Source organism: Cricetulus griseus, chromosome 3, assembly GCF_003668045.3.
Source record: "Cricetulus griseus strain 17A/GY chromosome 3, alternate assembly CriGri-PICRH-1.0, whole genome shotgun sequence".
NCBI classification, from domain to species: Eukaryota; Metazoa; Chordata; class Mammalia; order Rodentia; family Cricetidae; genus Cricetulus; species Cricetulus griseus.
In genome coordinates, this window is record NC_048596.1 from 177,786,826 (window position 1) to 177,811,833 (window position 25,008).

Genomic DNA, 25,008 nt, shown 5'->3' on the forward strand with positions numbered 1-25,008 from the left:
GCTGGAAGCATGAAGTATCATTTTCATCAGTGACTATCAGTCTACATGACTCTATGTAAATAAATATCTCTTTTGTGGACCACACATAATTATTGAGATACCTGTTTCTGCCCAACCACAGAATGTTCTTTAATTCGGAATGGGATTTGCTATGTAGTCCAAACTGTCTTTGAATGTAACAGTCTTCCTGCCTTGGGCTTCCAACTGCTGGACATATGGGCAGGTGCCACTGTACACAGCTTTAATTGCTATCCATTGTTTGTTACAACTTGGAGCTATGTAATTGGCATAAACTAATATATGCCCTGTTTTACTCTTATATTAATAGTATTAGTTCTCATTTCACCAGGTAGCTGTGACACACACCTTTAGTCCCAGCACTCAAGAAGCAGAGACAGGTGGATCTCTGTGAGTTCAAGGCAACACTGGTCTAATGAGTGAGTTCCAGGACAGCCTTCAAAGCTGCAGAGAAACCCTGTTTTGAAGCCCCCATCCCCCCAAAAGTATTTGTTCTCTTCTACTTCTTTTCTTTTTTCTCCAAGTAATCCATTTTGAATGTTTCCTGCTTTGTCTCCTCTCCTAGTATGTCAAATAAACTTATTGTTTTTTTACAGAAAGGGTACCATAATTCAGGCCAGCCAGCTTTAAAACAGATTCCAAAGTCTTAAGATACAGGTTTACAGTAATGTGTAGCATAATGTACTTGACAGTGTTTTTCTCAGAGTTTTCAGTTCAAGTTTTTACTAACTTGGTTCTGTTTACCAAATCTGAACATGTTATGAAGTGCTCACTTGTCATGTGTTCACTCCCAATGTTTTCTTCTGAGAGTTTATGGCTGCACATCATTCATTTTACTTCTCTGTGGTCTAGAATCATCCAGTACACTGCTACTGTGAATCAATGTCCTCCTTTATCTTATAGCTAAATTAAGAATTTAAAAATGGGGCTAGAGAGATGGCTCTGTGTTTAAGAGCACTAGCTGTTCTTCCAGATGACCCAGGTTTGACTGCCAACATTCATATGGTGCAGCCATATATAACTTCATTCACACAGGGTAGGTTACCACTTCCAGGCTCTGTGAGCCCAGTACACGTGCTACACAGACACATATATGCTGCCAAATCAATTATACACATAAAATGAACAAACATATTTATTCCTTCTCCAATGTTTTCCCACTATATACATAAACTAAAATTTCTGAACTACATTTCTTTCAAACCTGAAGAATCCCCCCCCAAAAAAAAAACACTTACTGAAAATGACTGCTGGTGATAGATTACATCTACTTTTGAATATTTTATTTTGATGGTATATTTTTTCTCTCAGTACTTTACTGAATTCTCTTTTTGTGTATACATTGTCTGTCTATTGGGAAAATTGGAGTAATTTCTTGGTAGTTAAGCTAACTTCCTCGGTCCCTGTGGCTTCTTTTAAATCTTACTGCTTATTTTATGTGTCCTGTAGAGTGGCTATGATATCTCCCATGTGCATGTAGCTTTGTTATTTAGTACTTTTCCTATGTGGCATTTTCTGAAGTTCCAGAATATTTATTTTATAATTAATTTTAACTATATTTTATCAGCTCCATTTTTTCTATTTTTCCAAATAAATGCATATTATGATAGAATACTATTTAAGTATTAATAATAATTTCAATACATATTAATAACTGTCCTATAGTTTTGGCACATTTTCTGATTTTTTTATCTTATTTGCTTTTACATTCATCATGATTATGTTTTAGTTAAGGAGCTGATATGTCTTTAAATTCACGATTCCTTCCATTTCCAACCTCCTGAGAAATCACTGAGGCAGGTCCTTCCTCTCTGATATAGTGGCTTTCATTTCTATCCCTTTCTTCTGATTATTCTCTAGAATTCTGATCCTGCCACTCACAATTAACCATCTGTTCTTGCATGCTGTCTCCATTTCCACTAGATCCCTGAACGTATTAATCATAGTTATTTAATATTCTCTATCTGATAGTTGGACTCTGTCATTTTGAAGTTTGCATCTGATGCTTACTTTGCTGGTACAGGCAATTTTCTTTTGACTTTTGGCATGTCTTGCAATTTTTGTTTAAAAATTGTACTATTATACAACATAATTGAAACTAAGACAACTAATTTTCTAGTAGGATAATGTAGTCTAATGAGTGCTGGAACTATTGGTTCTGAAGGCTTCAAAGTTCTTTAATGTCCCTGCTTCTGTTTCCCTATTCAACCTGGGTCTTCAGTAAGAAACTACCTTCAGAAGAAGGCAGTGTCTTAACTGATTCCTTTCCAGGTGTAATCTACACTTCAGATATGAGATGATGTACAGCACAGAAGAAATGTTTAGGAGGATGCTTCTCTTAGACTCTATCATCATCATCAGATGAACTTTGAGTTGTTTGTGATGCAGTACTCACCTTGTTCTAAGCCCTTCGTTCTCAAATAGATGAGAAATAAAAGTTAGAATCACCCAGCGATAATTAGCTTTGCTTTTCCTGCATCAAACAAAGTAATTGACAAAGTATGCACTGGCATTGAACTCTATCTTACAGAGAATATGTAGATAGTATTAAACAATGATGACAGTTCTCATTCACTTTCCAGAACCAAAAGAGAATCTCAGATAGTTGCCATCAGAATCTGGTAGGATTTCATACATACACTCTTAGAAGCAGGGTGATTCTTCCAAGCCTGTTCCATTCCTATTAGATGAGTGTTCCTATTATATCAGCTTTTCACACTAGCCATCATTTCTGTGTCTTAGCTTATCACTTTGTTGTCTTCTGCTCTTGAGAAGGAGGTTTTGGTCAAGAACCTCTGTATTCACCTACTTCTATAGATTATGGAAATGATTCTCTCAGAATAAATTTTATGGTTAACTTATGAAATTTTTGTCAGTTCTTCATCTTTTTTCCACTTTTAGTACTAGAGTCACAACTTCTAAAATACTATTATTCTGTTACATCAAAACTCAAACTAAAGGCTGGTAGAATACACACAGAGACACAAACAGACAGACACACACACAGACAGACAGACACACAGACACACACACACACACACACACAGAGAGAGAGAGAGAGAGATGTATATATAGTGCCCAGCAATTAGTTTGTTTGATTTTAATATATCTGAAGCAGATAAACATTCCAGGTAACTGAATTTATTGTCCAAATACAAGTTAAAATGTATTTTTAAAAATTTATAAAGGATTGGGTGTTGGTTCAATAAATAAAGTGTTTGCTACTCAAACTTGTGAGTCAGAGTTTGAATCTCCAGCACTCACATAAAAGTCTATCAGTATTTTTTCCCATTTGTTATCCTAATGCTGAAGAGAAGGAGAAGGAAGAAGACAAATGAATTCTGTGTTCAGTTGAGAAATGGAGGCTCAGTAAATGACATGAAATATAGTCAAGGTTGATACCTGATGTCAACTTCTGGCTTTCACCAGAGGCCAAAGAGTCATAAAAGTGTATGTTTCCCACACACATGTTAATGCACATACACATGAATGTGGGCATTCACATGCACCTGCACACACACACACACACACACACACACACACACACATACACACACACACACACACACACACACACACAAACACCCCCCCCACACACACACACACAAAGAGAGAGAGAGAGAGAGAGAGAGAGAGAGAGTATTGTCACATTCTTGACACACCATGAGCCATCTGAAAGGAGGGCTGCTCAATTGAGAGAAAATTACTCCATAATATTGAGCTATAAGGCATTCATTTTAAATTAGTGACTGATGGGGGAGTGCCAGTCCATTTCTGGTAATGTCATCCATGGGCTTATAGCCCTTGGTTTTATAAAAACTCATGTTGAGGAAGCTATGGGAAACAAGCCAGTAAGTAGCACCCTTCCATGGTTTCTGCAACAGCTCATGTCTCCAGGTTCCTGTCCTGTTTGAGTTCCTGTGCTAACTTCCTTGGATGATGAATAATGATGTGGAAGTATAAATCAAATAAACCCTTTATTCCCTAATTTGCTTTATGTTCTTGGTGTTTCATTGTACGAATAAAAATGCTAATCAAGATAACAAGAGAGGGAAAAAAGGAAAATCCATATTATAGAATAACTATGCTAGTGAGTTCAAACTAATATAATTGAAAACTTGTATGCCTGTTTTTTCATATTTCTATTTGAGTTCCAGGACATTGTGTGGTAGACTACTATTTGTAACACAACAAATGAATCACACAAGTCTTGGTTCTTGTCACATAGCCTAGGACATTTAGTGTGAAAACCTCAGATCTATAGTGCCCTGCCCCTGGTTCCTAAGGATACAATCAACTTCTCCCCAATACCAGTGGCAGGTACTCACCGGGTTTCTGAGTTCCCACTACCATATCTGCCCCTACCATGAACACATAAATGCCTATATATCGCTTTCTACATTGCAGAAATTTTTTAGGGAATAATCAGGCTCATCTATATGGCTTTTCTGTACAATATTTTTTCTAAATTTTATAAAATAAAAAGAGGCCATGAATTTCAATATAGACATTTGCCAAGTCAACCCCTTGAATCTCGAAGCATATCTGGGGAGCTACCAGTTCCTCTGCAGTTACACCACTAGGAAAGATTCCTTTATTAACTATACTAATGATCCCCACCCCCATGTTTTCCTTCTCTTAGATTCCCTAAAAAATTCTTAGAGTGACTTGATTGACATCTCCTGTGAGAAATGAGAAATCTCCTCTAAATAATCACAAACCATTTATAACCTTTTTGTTGTTGTTGTTGTCCAGACACCCTTTATGAATCTTTTATTTCTTTTTACTATTTTTCTTTCATGGGAAATATATTTTTATATATTCTGATTATCGTCCCCCACAATACTACCACCACCCGTTGCATCTAAATTTACTCCCTGTGCTTTTCTATTTCACCTGAAAATAGGCACATACAAAATAGCAAAATAAAACAAAACAAAGCAAATTGGAATAGGACAAAACAAACAAGCAGTAGGAAAGGTCAAAGAAAAAGCACAAGAAATATATATAGACACACAGAACAACCTTCACACATAGACACGTGTCTGCACACAGAAATCCCATAAAAACACAGAACCAAAAATCACAGTTTATACAGAAAGAACCTGTAATGTTAAAAAGAAAAAAGAATTACCCTGACAAAGCATTAAGAGACAGGGAACCTCACAAAATGCCATTGAGCATGTATTATGATAGCTATTACTGCCCTTAAGAATGGTTTGTTTCCCCAATGAAACATTGTTGGAGAAAACTAATTATTCATGAACAAGAAGTTATTAATTAGAAATAGCTTATGGGTTATGGATGGAGGCTTTTTATCCATTTACGCTTTCAGTTGTAGGACCCAATTAGGTACAGACCTAAGTTGTCCCTGTACACAATGCCAGTTTCTCTGAGTTCATATGTGTTCAAATGTGTTACATTTAAGGGACTTGTATCTTAGGTATCCTCCATCCCCTCTGGCTCTTGCACTCTTTCTGCCTCCTATTCTACAAGGCACTGATTTTTGAGTATTTCAGAGTGTCATTGGGAGTGATTTTACTGCTATACTTTTTTGTTTGTTTGCCTAGAAGAGAAGTACTTGTTTTTGCCCTAGGCTTTGGGCTATCTAGTCTTTGCTTCCTGGTCAACCAAAGTGTTGAGTAGAGATGAAGGCTCTATGTAGGTGCCAACTCTACTTTTCCATGTTTTATGAGTTGTGTAGATGGATCATCAGAAATAGGTCCTTGCGATCAGTTTCTGGAGAGCAACTTACAGCGATTGCAACTCCTGAGTTGTCTGCATTTTGCCATGGGACTTGGCTGACCAAGGACTCAAAGGAATGTAACCTATTCCTGGGAACAGAAGCTGCTTCTCTAACAGTTTCTCAAGTCCCATTTAACTTTAAAATTACTGGTGAATATTTTAAACAGCTCTAGCGCTTTAATTCAATTTGTCTGGTATAGAATAGGTACATTACTATTACTCAAAATCTCCAGAGGTTCTGTGATGCAGCTATAATATATACATAATGCCGAAATTAATCATTTAAAACAATGGATGAGTCAAAAATCAAAGTAAAAAAATGTTCTTTTTTTTGGTTTTGTTTTTATTTTTTCCAACTTTTTTTATTTGAATTAGGAACAGGATTGTTTTACATGACAATTCCATTTCCCTTCTCCCACACGTCCTCCCCTACCTGCCCCTCCCCAACAAAACCTTATCTGTCATATATCTTCTCTGCTCCCCCTGGATGGTGAGGCCTTCCATAGGGTGTCATCAGAATCTTTCGTTTCCTTTGGGGTAGGGCCTAGGCCCACCCCAGTGTGTCTTGGCTCAGTGAGTATTCCTCTATATGGACTGGGATCCCAAAGTCCTCACCTATGCTAGGGATAAATACTGGGCTTCTACAGGAGGTCCCGTAGATTTCTGAGGTTTCCTCACAGAAACCCTTATTCCTTGGGTCTGGATCAGTCCCATGCTGGTATTCCAGCTATCTGCATCTGGGTTCCAGTTCAGATCGGTGATTAGTTATGTTCTTTTATACTTACTTGGGAACAGAAAATACCATACTGAGATTGAAAAAAAATCATTCTGTCCAGATATCTTTTTCTAATTTTTCATTTTCACCAAGGAAACAAGGCCATCACAAAGTATGAGTGGATGGAAATATCTTAGATGCTCAGCTCCAGTACTTTCCACCATGCAGATGAACCACACTCTGAAAGCTGAGCAAGTATGAGAGAACATGTGCTACACTTTGCTTGGTTATGACCAGGGAAGGTATGTTTTCCCTGATTCTGAGTTTTGATGGATTTTCAAGACTTCTTCCTGCTCAGAACAGGAAAGGTTACGGTATCCTGGGAAAGAATAGAGAGGCATTATGAAATAGAAACGGGTATTGGTGGGAGAGGATTGGGGAATTCAAGGGAATGGAGTGAGAGAATGTCTAAGTACAAAAGTTTTAAATGAAGTGTGACCTTCTTACTTGTTTACCACAGAAGGCATAAGGACAGTTGCATGAACTAGTGCAGATGATAGAGCTCCCTTCCCCTTGTCTTCCCTTCTCTTATTTTCTCCTTTACCCTTTGCTTACATAATTCTCCTTTTCTCTTCTTTTATCTCTTCTCAGTTCATTTGTTTTCAGGTTTTCTTTTTGCTATGAGGGCATAATTTTTGATAATTCCATAAGAAATTCTGATGAATGTCTTGATCTTAAAAATGTTTACATGGTGATGATGAAGTGAAACAGAAACTTGAAAGTGGCTTTCCAGGCCATCCCAATATGCCATGATAACAAGCAATCATTTTTTATGAAAACACAGGTGCTACCATATTTCTAATTTGGCAGCATGCAGGGAGCACCATCAAGTATCTTGAACACTAGTCAGTAGGGATGAATTCAGATGGGATATGCACCAGCTTGACTTCTGTTTATTCAATTAATTGTGTAGGTGTTGTTTTCAGCAATGGAGCTTCACTGTCAATATTTCAGAAATCAGTTAATAATCTTATCAATTGTCTGGTTTATTTGGGGGTACCCATGGGGACCATTTGTCCAACAACTTGTTATATGTGACTCACTTCCAGAACTGAAGGGTACATTTGATGACATGGATGTCCAGTTGGCACTCTGTCTCCCCCATTATTTGACAATACCATTTAGGACTCCTTTATATAGGTATATATTTTAGAAAGCTTATACTGTATTATGTTGCTATACTGTGATATTGTATATTGTTTAAACCCTGAATTAATTTTAATTGTAATATAATTATATTTATAGATAAAGGATTAAGATTTTGCTGTTTGGAACTGTGATGTGGTATTACAAGATATAATGTAAGTCCATGCTACCAATAAATCAGAAATACATGGGAGGATTTAGTAATAATGGGGAATGTTATTTGAAGAAATATGAACATGACTTGATGCATATAAAGTTGTATAGTAGCCATTATCAGATGAGTATGAGATTTATTCATAATTTTATTATATAAAATGATCCTACAGCATAAAATATAACTATATTGTGATGTTTATTTGCTTCTTTAAAAAATGACTCAAAATTATTACTGCAGTAGATCATATCCATTCACAAGCTGCAAATTAATGGTAAGACCCATAGTTTATATATCTGTGTGTCTAGAAAAGTGTCAGTGTCTAGCTGTATTGTCAGTAGTTAGAAACGATAATAAGTTAAGATCTTATTGAGTAGGTAACACCATAAGATTTAGTCTGATAGGATTTTCAAAAGGTACTCTTAATTATGACCTGGTGTCATTTCATAGAAATCAAAAAAGATGTGTATTACTGTTATCTAATGGTTACCAACTTTCTAGAAAATGTGCCTGAACCTCATAATTATTACAGTGCTCAGTCCAATGTAACAGTGTTTATATATTTTTCTCCAAATCACTCAGATTTTTCACAGTTCAAATTTGAATCTTCTTATAACTATTGATTGTAAGCTTACTGTCTTGAAGTCTTTTGTATTTAGTAACATATTGATATAGATACATAGATAGACAGTCAGATAAGCCCTGTCTTAAACATGAAAGATGAAAAGATAAATCCCTTGGTGTACTTAACTTAAAATGAAATATTATAGCCTACTACATGGCCATCACCACTTAAACTTCCTTTGGCCTTAACAAAATCTCAACAAAATTTAAATTTTAAACTATAAACTGAGCAACCAGGAGACGTTCTGCAATGTATACAAGGATCATTTTAGTACTTCTCCCTTTTTCCTTTTTGTGCCCTAATACTTTGCTATGGATTTCTCAGTTGAGAAGTCAATGTTCTTCATAGTATCTATGTGTCTTTTATTAGTGCATGGGGAGAAATTACTGACATTTCCATTTAAAGTATGGGAGTCACAACCCATTTATTTTAGATATGTTACCACAAAAGCTTTATTTTCTGCTTGTCACTGCTCTCAGTTGGAGAGAAACACAATTAGTGAAAGAGAGGAATCTGTGCAGTAGGCTTTTTCACACTTTACAAATGGTTACAAAGTGATAATTAACAATGTGCTAAATACTAGGTGATAATGCTCAACAGAATAAGGTGAAAATTAATTGTCTGAGATAAGATATCACTGGAATGTTTCCTTTCCTTAAAAGCAATTGAAGCATACAAAAACTGACATTTTCTCCTTTTAAGGAGGATAATACACTATCATCAATTCAATTGAATTGAACCACTCCTAGTCATTACCATCATCTTTCATTCATGATTCTGCTCATTCAACAAACAGTTATTGAATAACAGCATTGTTCCTGGCGTGTTGATAGATGCTGCAGATAAAACTTAAAAAAAAAATAGACAGTTTCTGTTTCCATGAGAATTTTAATATGTCTCTTTCTGTCCCCACCTATGACATTAATGCTATCTTTAATATCACTATTTTCATCATAATCCCATCGTTACATTTTTGTCATCATCATTAGCTCAAGAGAAAAGAAAATTTTATAATAATAGGAGAAGCACAATGAAAAGCAATGTGTGTGTGTGTGTGTGTGTGTGTGTGTGTGTGTGTGTGTGTGTGTCTTTAACTCATTCTGACCATTACAAACCAAAAATATAACTTCTTTTACTTTCTACTTTTAAATTACACAAAACTTCATATTACTTCCTAACATTTAACAATCTAGTGTGCTGTACAACTTCAGCATATTTTCTAAGGGGATTCTTGGTAAAATAAACATGTTTACTCTATGTTTTTTATTTTATTTATTTAAATTAGAAACTATCTTGTTTTATGTGTCAATCCCAGTTCCCTATCCCTTCCCTCCTACCCTGTCCCCCACTGCCCCCCTTTATGCTCCACATGGAGAGTGAGGCCTTTCATTGGGGATCTTCGAATTCTGTCATATCATTTGGAGCAGGGCCTAGGCCCTCCCCCATATGTACTCCCTCTATGTGGAATCGGCTCTCAAAGTCCATTCATTTACTAGGAATAAATGCTGATCCACTCTCAGAGGTCCATAGATTAACTGGACCTCCAAACTGACATCCTCATTTAGGGGTTCTGGAACAGTTCTATGTTGGTTTCCCAAATATCAATCTGGGGTCCATAAGTTCCCCCTTGTTCAGGGCAGCTGTTTCTGTGAGTTTCTCCAGCCTGATCTGCTTATCACTCCTCCATCTCTGGAACTGGATTCCAGAGTTCACTTCAGTGTTTAGCTGTGGGTGTCTGCTTCTGCTTATATCAGCTACTGGATGAAGGCGCTAGGATGGCATATAAGGTAGTCATCAATATCATTATCAGAGAATGGCATTTGAGATAGCCTCTCCACTATTGCTTAAATTGTTAGATGGGGTCAAACTTGTAGATCTCTAGACATTTCCCTAGTGCCAGATTTCTCTCTATTTTTTTTTTTAATTTTTTATTTTTTATTTTTTATTTTTTTTTTTTGGTTTTTCAAGACAGGGTTTCTCTGTGGCTTTGGAGGCTGTCCTGGAACTAGCTCTTGTAGACCAGGCTAGTCTCGAACTCACAGTGATCCACCTGCCTCTACCTCCCCAGTGCTTGGATTAAAGGCGTGCGCCACCACCGCCCGGCTCAGATTTCTCTTTAAACCTATCTATACAGCATATATAGCCATGAATAGTCAATGAAAATGCCAAAGCATGAGCTCTGTAACTTCTCTATATGCAGTGTTGTGTTGATAATTGGGCCCTTCCTTCATCATCATGCCTTCAATTTCACAATGTATTAACTTCAAAGTTTCTCTACGTATTTTCAATTGACTACTTTACTCCTGTCAGGCATGACCTGATGGTATTCAAACTCTTTTGCTAGTCACATGGCAGTGACTTTACTGGTCAGTCAAATAAAATAAAAAAGTGCAGTAGCTGAAATGATAAGTAGGTAATAAAAAGTGCCATTCATTCACCGGAATGATAATGCAGATAGAAATGAAAACTAAAAGGATGAAGACGTGGCTCCACTCTGGATATATTAATACCATTGCAACTTATGGAAAATACCTGTTTAGGATTAGGAAGTTTTAATTTCATAGAATGTTAAAACAGTGATAGCCATAGGAGGTCATAAAATTCATGAATCTGGAAGCAAACAAAAGAAGCTTCACAAAGTTTCACTTATAGAAATACTGCATGTAAGATATCAAGGAAGCAGCTTTAAATAGTAGGTTTTACCTTTTGAAATAGTTCGGGACTCAAGAGGCATATCTTTCTGACTGTAATGTCCAGAGTCAGAAAGGTAATTGTTATAAAGCAAGAAGAGAAAACACGAGACAAGAGAAGTCCAAGGGTTGAATCTTGGGGCAGTGAGACAATGAAAGACAGGAAGTGTGGTGAGAGAAAGCAAGCCAGGAGCAAAACACTGGAAACACAGGAGAACTATGGATTTAGGAGGAAATATAAGAAGAACACACCAAATGTACGGGTGAGGTCAGTGTAAATGCAAAGTCATGGTGTGCGCTCACTTAGTTTAAACAGCCACAGGAGATCTGCAAAGCTGAGGGCAAACTTCAACAGATTGGCACGCAGAAATATGGACAAGTAGAATTTTATAAAAATGAAAAAAAGGTTTCTTTCTGATAATGATGTGCTTGCCGTTCTCATTTATCTGTAACCTCTGCCCTGAAAGAGGATCATCTAGCTCCTGCCATGCCATCTCTCCTTAATGTGTCAATTGACGACTTTTCATCACTGCCACCTCCTGGGAGAGCTGTCCGACCATCTGTGCTTTCCCCTTGTTTCCATTACTAGGCTAAGCCCATGCCCTACAAGTTGAACATGATGAGCATCTTAGATTTTTTATTTATGATTAGGATTGGCCCCTGTGAAGCACTAGCAAGAAACTACAGGAGGAGAGGGTTCAACAGCAAATTTTCTTTCTGATTGTTCATGTTAGTCACCACTAAAATATCAGTTCTTTGACATGTGGCACTTTCTTCAAACTTAACTCATTATACACTCGACCTTGTTAGATCTAGTGTTTCATAATATACAATGAGTTTCCTTTGAGGTATGAAAATTTATTTTAGAATTTCTGCACACACTGCCCATAGGTTTATAACACATGATCCTCCATTAAATTGTCCTCAGTTGTCCCAGTTTGAGTGTAATCTCTAGTACCTGCAGAATGCTAACCAATATGCAAACCAAAATAAAATAAAAGCCACTTATCTATTGTTTGCTTAGCTTGCTGTTTTTCCCTTGAGATTTTCTTATCCTTGTTACTTGGTTGAGTGTTCTTTACATACTATCTTATAGCCTGCAATGCAATAACCACAGTCAAAAGATTTTGTAATGTTTACTACTGTATCTCAATCTTATAGCAATGTCTGCATATAATAGTGGATATGGATAAAAATAATTGAGTAAATGTATCATGTTTATTTTTATCTCTCAATGCCTTCAGAAAAAGAAAAAAATATGCATGCAAAATAACTTGAAACTATCGCACTCAGTAATAAGTAATGATAGCCTAAAAGTTTTAATTCCTAAGTTTAAATTTTAAAAAGTTTACATAAATTTCAGAGAAGTACATAAAGAAGTCTTGTTGCAAAATACAATGTGTGTGTTCATGCATACATGGGGTCATGCACATTCATGCGTGTATTATGTGTATATCAGTTTTTTTCATTTATATATTGTGAGGTCACATGTTTTTTATTTTATTTTATTATTTTACATAACAACCACATTTTCCCTTCCCTCTTCTACTCTCATTTACCCCTCCCTATTATCCCCCCATCTATTCCTCAGAAAGGGTAAGACCTCCGATGGGGAGTAAGTAAACAATGCCTGGCCTATCAAGCTGAGTCAGGACTAAGTTCCTACATCAAGCCTGAACAAGGCATCACATCAGAGGAAATGAATTCTAAAAGGCCAGTTAATTAACTATGAACAGATCATGGTCCCACTTCTAGGGGACACACAAACAGATGGAGGTACACAACTGTCACCCACATGCAGAGGGCCTCAGTCAGTCCCATTTAGGCTCCCTATCTCTCCCTCTGAGGAGGACAGATATTCTATTCATCTACACCTATGTCTGTGGCAATATCTTGCTTACACAAATTAGGCCTGTCAAAAAAAATAGACGATTGAGCTTGCGGCTAGTTAACCATAGAGTACTGGAGATCTGAACAGATAGGAAGTAAGATGGCTGGGCACAGACAGAAATAAAGATGGGTGAGCAGAGAGAGGATATAAGTGGGAAGAAACAGTCTTGTCTGCTGAAATGCTAAGGGAATAAAAGTGGCTTTAGCTTTCTCCTTTTCTCTGATCTCTCAGCATTTTCCTCTATATCTGACTCCAGCTTTTTATTATTTAGTCTAATTAAGCACTCCTTTTTATATATGTTAAAGTTTTAAATTGACTAGGCACATCTATATTTTCAGGAAGTATGCATATTCTCAAGAGAAATTGGAGAGATTATAGTAAAAGAAGGAAAAATGTGCCCATCTGTATCATAATTTTACATACCCTTGTAAAATTACTCTTTAGAACCATTTTATATTCACCAATAATCCAGCGAATATTCAGCGATTGCCAAAAAAAAAGCTAATTACAACTTTTAAATTTTTAAGCAGTATGATGTGTTTAACTCTGAGCTATTTTTGAGTGTTTAAGCCTCACATATGCATTTTTAATTTTGATTGCTCCAGTGAGCCATGCAGCTTCTCACTGGCAATACCCTCCTGAGAAGAGCTGCAATCACAGCTACCTAACGGGGTGTACTTGCCCTCTACACAATTACATTCAATATGTATTTTTCTTTTAAATGAGACTTCTTTTGAAAAGTATATACTAACATAAAATAAAGTGAGTTGCATAGATTCCCTAGTACTTCCATAATTTATTTCAATAACAAGAAGACAACTACATTGTCTTATAAAAACCCATGTAATGTGCCAATATTTGCAAATGAACCACCTCATTTTGTACTCATAGCACTTTTATGAGTGGTGTGTTATTACCCATAATTTCATATGACAAAATGAAATAATGGAGCAGTTAAAGGACATACTTGAGATCATCCAGCAAGTGACTGTTTAAGTGAAGACATAGAAAGACCTACTCAGATCAAATAACTCTTGCATTTACTCCCATATGAGAAGCACAGAGATAAGCATCAGAAAAAACAAGAATGAGGGGATGAATAACTTGATTATCTGCCCAGAAGTTTGGGAGCAGACATAGTTAATAGTTGGGTTAACTTTCCACTGTCTATGTAGCTGAAACCACACAGGATCTTTATTCAGACCCTTGTCATGAGTTTGTCAGTCTATAAAACTTGTCATTAGGGATGGTGTGCATGTACTTTACAAAGAGTTTTGGCATCGTCATGAGTTAAGCTTTATTGCTCACACAGGTTTGAGTTAATGAGCACCAGAAAACTATTCACCAAAGTATGTTGTGCTTAAATGTGCCTAAATTTAACTGCTGGGAGTTAGAATACTAAAGTTTGAACAGACTTAATTGTGTTGAATTTAACTACATGTTTGCCTCCTTGGATAATTGCTATGCTGGCCATGGTTTCTATGGCTCTCCTCTTCCATTGAAACACCAAAACACTGGTAGTTAAATTGAGTTTACTACATCATAGATTTTTTTTTTCAGATGTATAATAATGAATGGCAACATCTAGGTATTATAGTTTGAATCTGAAATGTTCTCTACCAACTCAATTTTTTAACAAAATTATCTTTAGCCAGTAGGATCATTTGTGGAAAGTCTGAAGGCATTGGGGTGTGTGTTAGGAATGGAGGAAGTGAGAGTGTCATTGATAGTAGATTTTCATTGACTTCCTTCTCTGGCCATTAACTAGCACTCTTGTGACTTCTTGGTGACAGGAACAAATCTCCTGAACCACATGCTGCTCATATCATGAGGTTTTGTTGAAGTGTACGGTCAATTTAATCATGCATTGAATCATTGGAAACAATAACTGGGAATAAATAATTGTTTCTCATTTTATTTTCAGGAAATATTTCACAGAAACACATAACTAGCATATTGATTTTAAAATTTTGATGAATACCAGTACATTTATAAATTAATTTAAAGATTAAATATCAGTATCTACTAAATGTTTGAGAGCAGTAAGATGTGCCAGCAGGTACAAGTATTTACTGTCAAGCCAGATAAGACTGAGTTCCATCCTTTGGACCCACATGATAAACATAAAGGAATGACTACTTCAAATTGTCCATTGAGTTCTATTCATGTGCCATGGTAATTGTGGTATGGACACACACAGAGATACACCTGGACACACACGTGGACACACACATGGACATATCTTACATGTACAAAATTCTTAAAGAAGTAGTAAAACCCTTTTAAAAAGAGCATGGTAGCCAGAGAATGGGACAGGTTCTACTGAGCTAATTGGGAGCATAGAGCGAGGGGAGATGCAGCTGGGAGAAAGAAAGGGGGAGAAGAGGAAGGGAGAGGAGTACATGGGGGAGCAGGAAGGTTGATTTGAGTCTGGGAAAGAAAAGATAAGATCGAGATGAGAGATACCATACTATAGGAAGCCATCGGTATGAGGAGAGATTTGGCACTAGTGATATTTCAAGAGATCTACAAGGATGACTCCAACTGGCAATCTAAGCAATAGTAGAGTGGCTACTTTAAATGCCCTTCCCCGATAATGAGATTGATGACTACCTTAAATGCCATCCTATAGCCTTCATCCAGTGGCTGATGGAAGCAGAGGCAGACACCCACAGTTAAACACTGAACTGAACTCCTGGAATCCAGTTACAGAGAGGGAGGAGTGATGAGCAAAGGGGTCAAGACCTGGTTGGTGAAACCCACAGAAACAGCTAACCAGAACAAGGGGAAGCTCATGGACACCAGACTGATAGTTGATAGGCCAGCATGGGAGTGATCCAGACCACATGAACTTGGGAGTCAGTTAGGAGACTTTGGCAATCTATAGGGCCTCTAGTAGTAGATGAATATTTATTCCTAGCGTATGAATGGACTTTGGGATCCCATTCCACATGGATGGATGATCTCTCAGCCTAGACTCATGGGAGAGGTCCTAGTCCCTGCCCTGGATGATATGGCAGACTTTGGAGATCCTGCATGGAAGGCTTCAACCTCCCTGGGGAGCTGAGGGGTGATGGAGTGGGGGCTTGGGGGAGTTGGGGGAGTGCAGGGGAAGAAAGGAGGGAGAGGGAACTGGGATTGACATGCGAAGCAAGGTTGTTTCTAATTTAAATTAAAAAATGAAAAAAGTGTATCAGCTCAAGGATAATCAACTGTAATATCATGTTCTAATGTTATTGAGACTCTGAGGTATTTTATTTAAATTTTAGTTCCATCTATAGTATAGACTATTAAATTCAATACAACTGTAAATCATTAATTATGTGTTTTGTCACAAAAGACCTATATATTTTTATTTTGTCTCACAATAATATCATTGGCATTAGAGCTGGCAGCCTTCAGTATACTCATATGTAATTATACTGATGAATCTACAAGAAGACAGCACGGATACTCCAGTACTCCAAGCCTACAACTGATAGAGATAACTCTTGTTATAAAACAACAGTAAGGTTCAATCCTTGATTTTCCCACCTACTAAATCAATGAATTTATAAAATCATGAAATTCACTATAGCTCCAATTCCTAATTCTTGAAATTGATAAGGCAACAAATTTGCCTAGAGAACAAATGAGTAGAAGGATCTCTGCACTGGTCAAGGAACCATGAATCATATTTGGTTTCCAAGTTCATTTCAAGTACCTGCATCAAAATGTAACAAATGACATGGTTAATGCAAAATTAACCATTGGTCTAGATGGCACTCCAGACCAGCTGTCCTCTTGTTAACTCATCATTCTTGGCTGCTTCTAACTGGCTATAGGCTTCTACAAACATTGTTTCTAGGAAAAATGTTCTAGAGATTTAAGCACCAAGAATTAAATGATTTCACATGGAACTGACCCAAATAATGTGTGCATATATTTGAAAGGCCAGTTGATGGGGAATGTACTGTGTATGTTTATCTTATTGATTGTTAAATAAAATAATGTTTGGCCAATGAGACAGCAAGTAGACGGGACTAGGAGTCAAAGAGGATTCTGGGAAATGTAGTAGAAAAGTGCTGATCCAGGCAGGAAGTGACATAGCAAGGAGACTCATATTTAAGCAAAGGAGAAACAGGAAGAGCCTCTCTTTTCCCCTCCGTTCCTGCTCCAGCGACACAATGTGATCCACCAGCAAGGAGGGATGCCAATAAGGCATCCGATAAGTCTTATAAAATATATAGATTTATGATAATTAAGACTGAGCTAGCAGATGAGAATCTTAGTCATTGGCCAAGCAGCATTGTACCTAATACAAGTATCTCTGTGTATTAATTTGAGCCCTAACTCAGGCGGGCGGCTGGCATAAAACTCACACGTGGCAATGGGGCTCAGACAGCTTTTGGCAGAAAGGTTTATCGTAACAGCCAGTCATATGGCCATATATATGGTGCTCATAAAGTCAAGAAATGAGGTATTCTGTGAACTCAGAGGCACATGAAACATATTTATTGGTGGAAGTCAGTGTGACCAAGAAGAACTAGGTTTACAGTCAATAAGTCTTTTCAAATGATAATCCAATGAATAAGTGTGACCAATCACTGTCCACTGTGAAATCTCTATGAAAATTCATTAAAAAACTAAGCACATATCTACTGTATAGTTATAGTACTGTATAGTACTGTAGAGTTATAGTACTTTTGGGTATTTGCCTAAATAACTCCAAATCAATATATTAGAGAAATTCTTGCAAGTCAATTTCTATTGTAACACTTTTCAAAATATAGAACCAACATAGTTATCCAGTGACAGACGAATGGATGAAGACTTTGTGGTACATATGTATGTATTCTGGAAATGTTTGTTGCCAAAAAGAAAAATGAATTTCTGTCATTTGCAGAAAAATCAATTGTCTTAGGGTTTCTATTGCTGTGAAAACATACCATAACACTGCAACACCTATAAATTAAAAATTGAGGCTGGCTTACAGTACAGAGGTTTATTCTATTATTGGCATGGCAGGAAACATGGTGGCATGCAGGCAGACATGATGCTGAAGAGGTAGCTAACACTTCTACATATTGATCCACATCTCTACCAACGATATTTTTCCTATCCCTGCTTGTTTCTATTCCTCCAATATCCTAACAATTTTTTATGAATATTGTTTTAATGAACCACTTTCAAAAGACACTTATTTCAGGCTGCTTCTCAGCCTGAACTAAAACACTAGATATATCCAAGCTCATTAATATACTAGGTTCCTTAAAACACTTCTTACAAGGCTTTTCAATATTGGATAGCTATGCATTCAACAAAGAAATTAAATTATCGAAGGATTAAAACAATATCCTTTATTCTGAGGCTCTGCACTCAAGCCATGAATACTGATGCATGCTCTATCAAATAGTTGACCTGGACTCTGGTAACAGTGATTCACTGTGCTCATGTAACAGGGCAATTACATTAAAATTTCAGTGCTCTTTGATGAGTAGGGTAAACAATGGAAGTCTCTATAGATTCTTAAATCACCATGACTGGAGTTGTAGCAGGTTCTCTGAGGCATTTACAAGACAGTAATAGAAGACATATACCTGCAGTTTTATGTTTGGTGAAGTCTCAGGTGTCTCTGTTTCTTCCTTGGCATTATTTGCTGCATTGGTCCATGAGGGTGGAGGGAGCAGAAGTGTGGAAAAGGATTAGAATGGCTGTGGACATGATGGAGACAGCCCTCTGAAAGACAGACTTCAGTGAAATCAGCTCAACTTTATTCCAGAGTATGATGAATATATAGGATTGGGAAGCCTGGGGACAAACATTAATTTTCATTAAGTGGTATCTTCTTGTCTCAAGGCTTTGTATTTGGCAATAGTATCCCATAGCATAACCCCTACAACAAATCAAGCAAGAATCTATGCCAAGGGTTAAGCCAAAGGTAAATAATAAATCTGACTTAGAGACAGTTTTCAGATACAGCAGACCTCCAGGCCCAGGGACGTTTCCCAGATAAGCATTGGTAGAGGCAGGAAGTTTTGCAGGGTAGGGAGGCAAGCTTTCGGGAAAAGGTGCCAGGCCGCGAGAAACTGCACCCTCAACCAGCCAGCCAGGCCTCAGTTATAATATATCCATTCTAAAGATCCTATATGGAATGTTGTATATCAGTGAAAAAATGTAAGCTTTGAGAATATGTTATGAACTCAAAGAGTTACTTGTGTGACCTAATAATTAATACCTAGTAGCTATTTCATGGAGTTTCATGGAGTTTGACTACAACTTTTGTTGTCATACAAAAATGAGCCGGGCCTTGTTGGCACACGCCTTTAATCCCAGCACTCGGGAAGGCAGAAGCAGGCCTATCTCTGTGAGTTCGAGGGCAGCCTGGTCTCCAGAGCAGGGCAGCCTAGTCTCCAGAGGGAATGCCAGGATAGGCTCCAAAGCTACACAGAGAAACTCTGTCTTGAAAAACAAAAACAAAAACAAACCAAAAATCAAAGTAAAAACTACATTTCCATAAGCATGAGGATTCTCCATACTACACTTAGACAGGAAGTTCTCAAACCCTGTGAATCCAGATGATCCTAAGAAGGTCCACCTAAAAACCTTTGGTTCTTCTTAACCCAGTGTGATTCTGGACATACCAATATATCATCAGGGAAGAGTGACCATGAAATGGAAGCCATCTTTTTCTAAATTTAGTTCTCCTCTCACTACATGTTGTCCAAATGTGGCAAAATATTGTATCACAAAGTAATTTGCCCAAATCAACCATTCTCAAAATTTTAAGGCTAACCTGTTAACACTCTTCCCGGCCAGCATGTTCAGTGATTATAAAAGTATGTGAAGCAGACTGGAAATATTTGAAAAACAAAATTGCATTGGTTCTTGCCAACAACAGCTAGTGATTTACAGTTATATTTAGCTGTGGGGGAAAACTAGCAGTACTCCAAGTTCTCAGTTCACAGGGAATGTGGGGGTCTGTTTTATTTTGTTTTGTTTTGTTTTTGTTTGTTTGTTTGTTTTAACCTGGGAGAATTTGGAGTGAGGCATGGCGAGAATTGAAAAAGGTAAAGCATTTGAACACATCACGTTTGTATTGGAACCTAGCTTATGTAATTTTTATTTGTTTATTTGGCCTTTCTAAACCTCAAAATATTCTTTGAAAATAATGTACAGTTCTCTGTAGTTCTGAATTTGTAGCTAATAGTAGCTAACACATGCTAAGTACTCACCCTTGTGGAACTTAGCCATATTTGATACTGCTGGAAGACTATAAGTAGACATTTGATAAGTAGACATTTTTTCATTCATCTATGAATGTTTTATTACTTAGTGATTTGCATTTTAGAAATGGGAAAACGGATATATGAAGTTAAAATATTATCATAAAGAGACAAAGGTAACAAATTTAAATTTTGGGGTCTGAGCTTCAGCAATCAAATTCCAAAATAGTTAAATGTTTAAATTTTGCATTGACAAACATTTTAGATGTATTCTTTATTGTGATATACATCATGCATGTCATAGGCATTTGAAATTATCAACATGCTTACTTATGTATTTCACCCTTTGATGTGACAAACCAAATTATGAAAATCAGTTAAGCTGCATTAATCAATAATAGTATCCATTTGGGCAGAAATATTTATTGTAATTATTTCCCTAGGAAGACAGGTGGACATAGTCTTTGTGAACATTTTATGAGTAAGTGCAATAATCTTATGTGTTCTGCACAATAAAACTATATCTTTCTGCACTGGAATGAACTTGTTTACTCGGAAGTTTTTTTTCACCAACACACTCACACATATCTTTAGAAAGTGTGTGTTTTAGTTAGCCCCACAAATGGGAAGTGTAAAAGCAATATTAAAGATATTAAAGATAGATGATCACTGAGCCAGTATATGCTTAAAATTCAAGACTTTGAATGCTTTTAAAAAACATTTTACATATAAGTACTGCTGATTCTGCATGTGTTATGCCATTTGACTATCCAAAAACTCAGAATGGGTATTATGTGAAACTCTTGACAATTCAAGTAAAGGGTAATCTGATTTTCTTTCTCCAAACTAGTCAATAATAAATGAGAGTTAAAATTTAAATCCAAACAGTGGATTGTTCACAGTACATTATTGATAAGGCATGTTATTCTAACATTTTTAAAGGATGATACATTATTTACTGCCGCTACTAGTAAAAGTCCTGACAGGAATGAAAGGTTTAGACTCAAAGGAAGACTGGCTTTAGCTTGTTAAACACTCTTTAGGTAGCTTGTTTTGAATTGAGTAGAAAATGGTTGAACATTTGTTCTTCAGTACCTGGGAAAATTATCCTTAAGCTTTGCCAGTAAAATGTTACTTGCAATGGCCTACATCGCCTTGATAAATGTGAACTGTGTAGTAACTACTTCCTGTGAATGACTGTTCACCAAATGGTTTGTAAATTTCATTGAGAACCTGACTGAGAACTCTTCAGGGCAGCACAGGCACATTCAACTAGATACAACTGCAAAGCATCAGAGTTCAGAAAATTGTTTGGTTTTGTATTAATGTCTTGTTTTCTTTTAAATATTTTCTTTCTTATTGTAATTTTATTACATTTATTCATTATAGTATGTGGAGGGGGCATACCTTCATGGTGTGCACATGGGGGTCATAATACAAGCCGTGAAATCAAATCTTTTCTTCTATTATGTGGGTCCAGAATTAATTACATATATACAGGCCTGGCAGTGGGTACACATCCCCACTAAGCCATCTCACAGGTGCTCATTTTCTTTTATTTGAGACAGGGTCTCTTGTATCCTAGGCTTGCTGAGGACTTGTTACATAACCTAGGATGAACTTGGACTTTAGATCTCCTCCATTACCTCCAGAGTATTACTGGAGTGTGTGCCCCATATCCATTTTTATTTGGTGCTAGACATGGAACCATACATGTATGGTTAAGTAAATGAGAAAGCTATGAAGGAAAACAAATCTGTGAATGGGAAAATTATAGAAAATGATAAAAAAGTGTGAATTTAATATGCTTTTTTGGGGTTCTCATGTGTTAGACTAATTAAATTATTTTAAATTAAGATTTATATTGAGGTACTTCTTGATTCATATATTGGTTGTAACAACTAATGGAGAGAAATCAAACACTTTTTGTTCAGAGTCACAATATAATACCACAGTCAGGTTGGCAATAATTATTGATAACAGATACAATTCACTTATCTTAAGCAGATTTTTCTATTTTTATTAATGTTCACATCTGTATGCATAGTGTATGTGTCCAAGGTATTCTTATGTAGAATGTGTGTGCAAGGGGTGTGTAATGTTCATGCATCGTGTATGTATGTGTATGTATGCATGATATGGGTATGCATGTTTTGTGTGCATAGTGTTGTGTATGCTTAGTGAAAGTGACTTAAATGTGTGTACATGACATGTGCATTAGTGCATTATTTTGTATGTATGTATGCTAAGTGTGTATGTTATATGCATGCATGATGATGTATATGCATTCACTGAGACCCTGACGGAGAACTCAGTATGTATCAAGATATGTGTATGCATAGTTTATATGCAAGATGGATTTATGTGCATATGCATGGTGTGACATGCATAGTGTATGTGTGCATGGAGTGTAAATGTTTGTGTATGAAAATGTATCTTCATATGCAAAAAATGTATGTATGCATATTGTACATGTATGGTGCTTGTGCATGTTCAGTGTGTACATTTTAATAGTATATTTGTCGGTAGGATATTTGTATGTATAATGTGAGTGCATGATAATGTGTTCATTCATGTTGTATGGTATATGCATAGTAAAGGTTAAGGTGTGAACCATATGCATGTGCACATGGTGTGTGTATGCATGATTCTTCCTGATTTTTTGTGTGTGTTGGGGTTCATATATTTAAGGCCTTACTCAGTTTGCCTATCCACTGTCTCATTCAAGACAGTATCTTCATCCATTATTTTAAGTTCCTTTGAATGGTCTAACCATAGTCCCCTCTCCTCACTACACAGCTTATGAGAACCATTAATCTTTACTTTAAAATATGTCACTTAAAAGGTGTCATATTAATAAAATAATGTTACATGAAAAATATTCATTTAAGTATTGTCTGTTTTATGTTCTAGAAATGTACCCAAGATGTTGTGTCTATAGAAATTCAAATTTTTTATTATTGAGTTGAACTCTAAGAAACCTATGCCCAAATATTGTTTAACTTTTCACACACTATCAAGCAAATTTACTAATAAATTGATAACAATTTTTGAATATCACAAATATTTGCTATGTGCTGGATTTCTTTATTATGATTTTTTTCAAAAACTCAACATGGCCTTGAATTCATGTAATATAACTGCCTGCTACTCCCAGAAATTTGGGATGACAGGTAAGCTAACATACCTGGCAGTTATAACAAATCAAATTTCTAGAAATATTTATAAATAATTTTTATTATAAATATAAAAATGATTTAGAGGGATAAATACTTAGTCTAATACCATGCTAGATGATCATTTTATGTTTAGTTTATAAGAGACTGCATGTTTCCTATAAAGGGAGATCATATTATATCCCCCATCATCATCATCAAACCATTTGTGTTTTGACTCCTCACAGCTATATAAACTTCCACTGTTGTCATTTTTAAAAATGTAGCCATGAATGTAGTGATGTTTAGTTATGTTATTCCTTTGCATTTACCAGATGGACAATGGTCTGAAGCATGTCTTTGTATGGTTTTCTGCTCAGTAGTTTATTCTTTAGAGCAAAATATCTGTTCATATATTTTTCTCACATGCTAAAAGATTTCTGTTCAATTTTGAGAACATGTGCATGCTTAATTGTGTGTTTGTATAATCCCATATAAATAATATATGCATATATATGGAATATTACATTTATATGAATTATAAAGTGTGGAACATTCTATAGATGTTATTCTATAAATGTATATAGATATAGATAGATATAGATACAGAACTTGAAATTACATTATTGCAAGCTATTGATTCTCCATCTTTCTTTATATAGGTTTTCACAAGATTAAACTTTTGTTCTTTTTAATTTTCATAATGTCTATGGGACTGGAAAGACATCTCAGCTCTTAAAAGTACTTATTGCTTTGTCAGAGAACCCACATTATATTTACAGAACCTACCTGGTGATTCACAACTATCTATAAATCTATTTACAAGCAACTTGACTCTTCGTTCTTCAGTGTGCACCATTTATGTATATGACACTATTAGTAGATTTAGGTGAAAAAGCCAGCATGCACATGAACATAAATAAATCTAATTTTTAAAAAGTTTAATATAAATCTAGTTCTAATTGGTCTTAATAATTAAAGCCCAGAGTCAGCTACAGGGAAAAATTTTGAGAGATCAGAGAGAAGAAGAAGCAAGCCAAATCCATCTTTATCTGAACAGATTCCCAGTGGAATAGATTCTGAGTTCCTGTTTCCTACCACCTATATTCCTTTCTCTGCCCAGCCATCTCACTTCCTGTATGTCTGTACAGACCTCTATACCCTTATGGTTAGCTACTGGTGAGATCGATCCTCTATTTTCACAAAAGATTTATTTGCACAAACAAATAAATAATGTGACTATTATGAGAAAAACTATATACAGTAAGTAAAATAAGTATATAAAACGTATATAGGCAATAAGAATATAAACAATGTCTAGTTGATTACCATTTAACAGACTCAGAGAAAATACTTTGTTAACTCTCCTATCTTGCTGAGTTCAAAGTCTTATAGCTAATTTACTTTCTATTCTAATTTGCATTAGCAAATTATCATTTAGTATCTCTCAACCATTTACACTTTACACATCTTTAGTGAGTTTCTTTTTCTGAGTCTGGTAAACAATAAAAATTATAGCTACTTAGTGTTCAACTGCCCCTGAGACCAGAGAAATTAATAATATTAACTAAGTAAACAGGAAGTGTGAGCAAGAAACTTCCAAA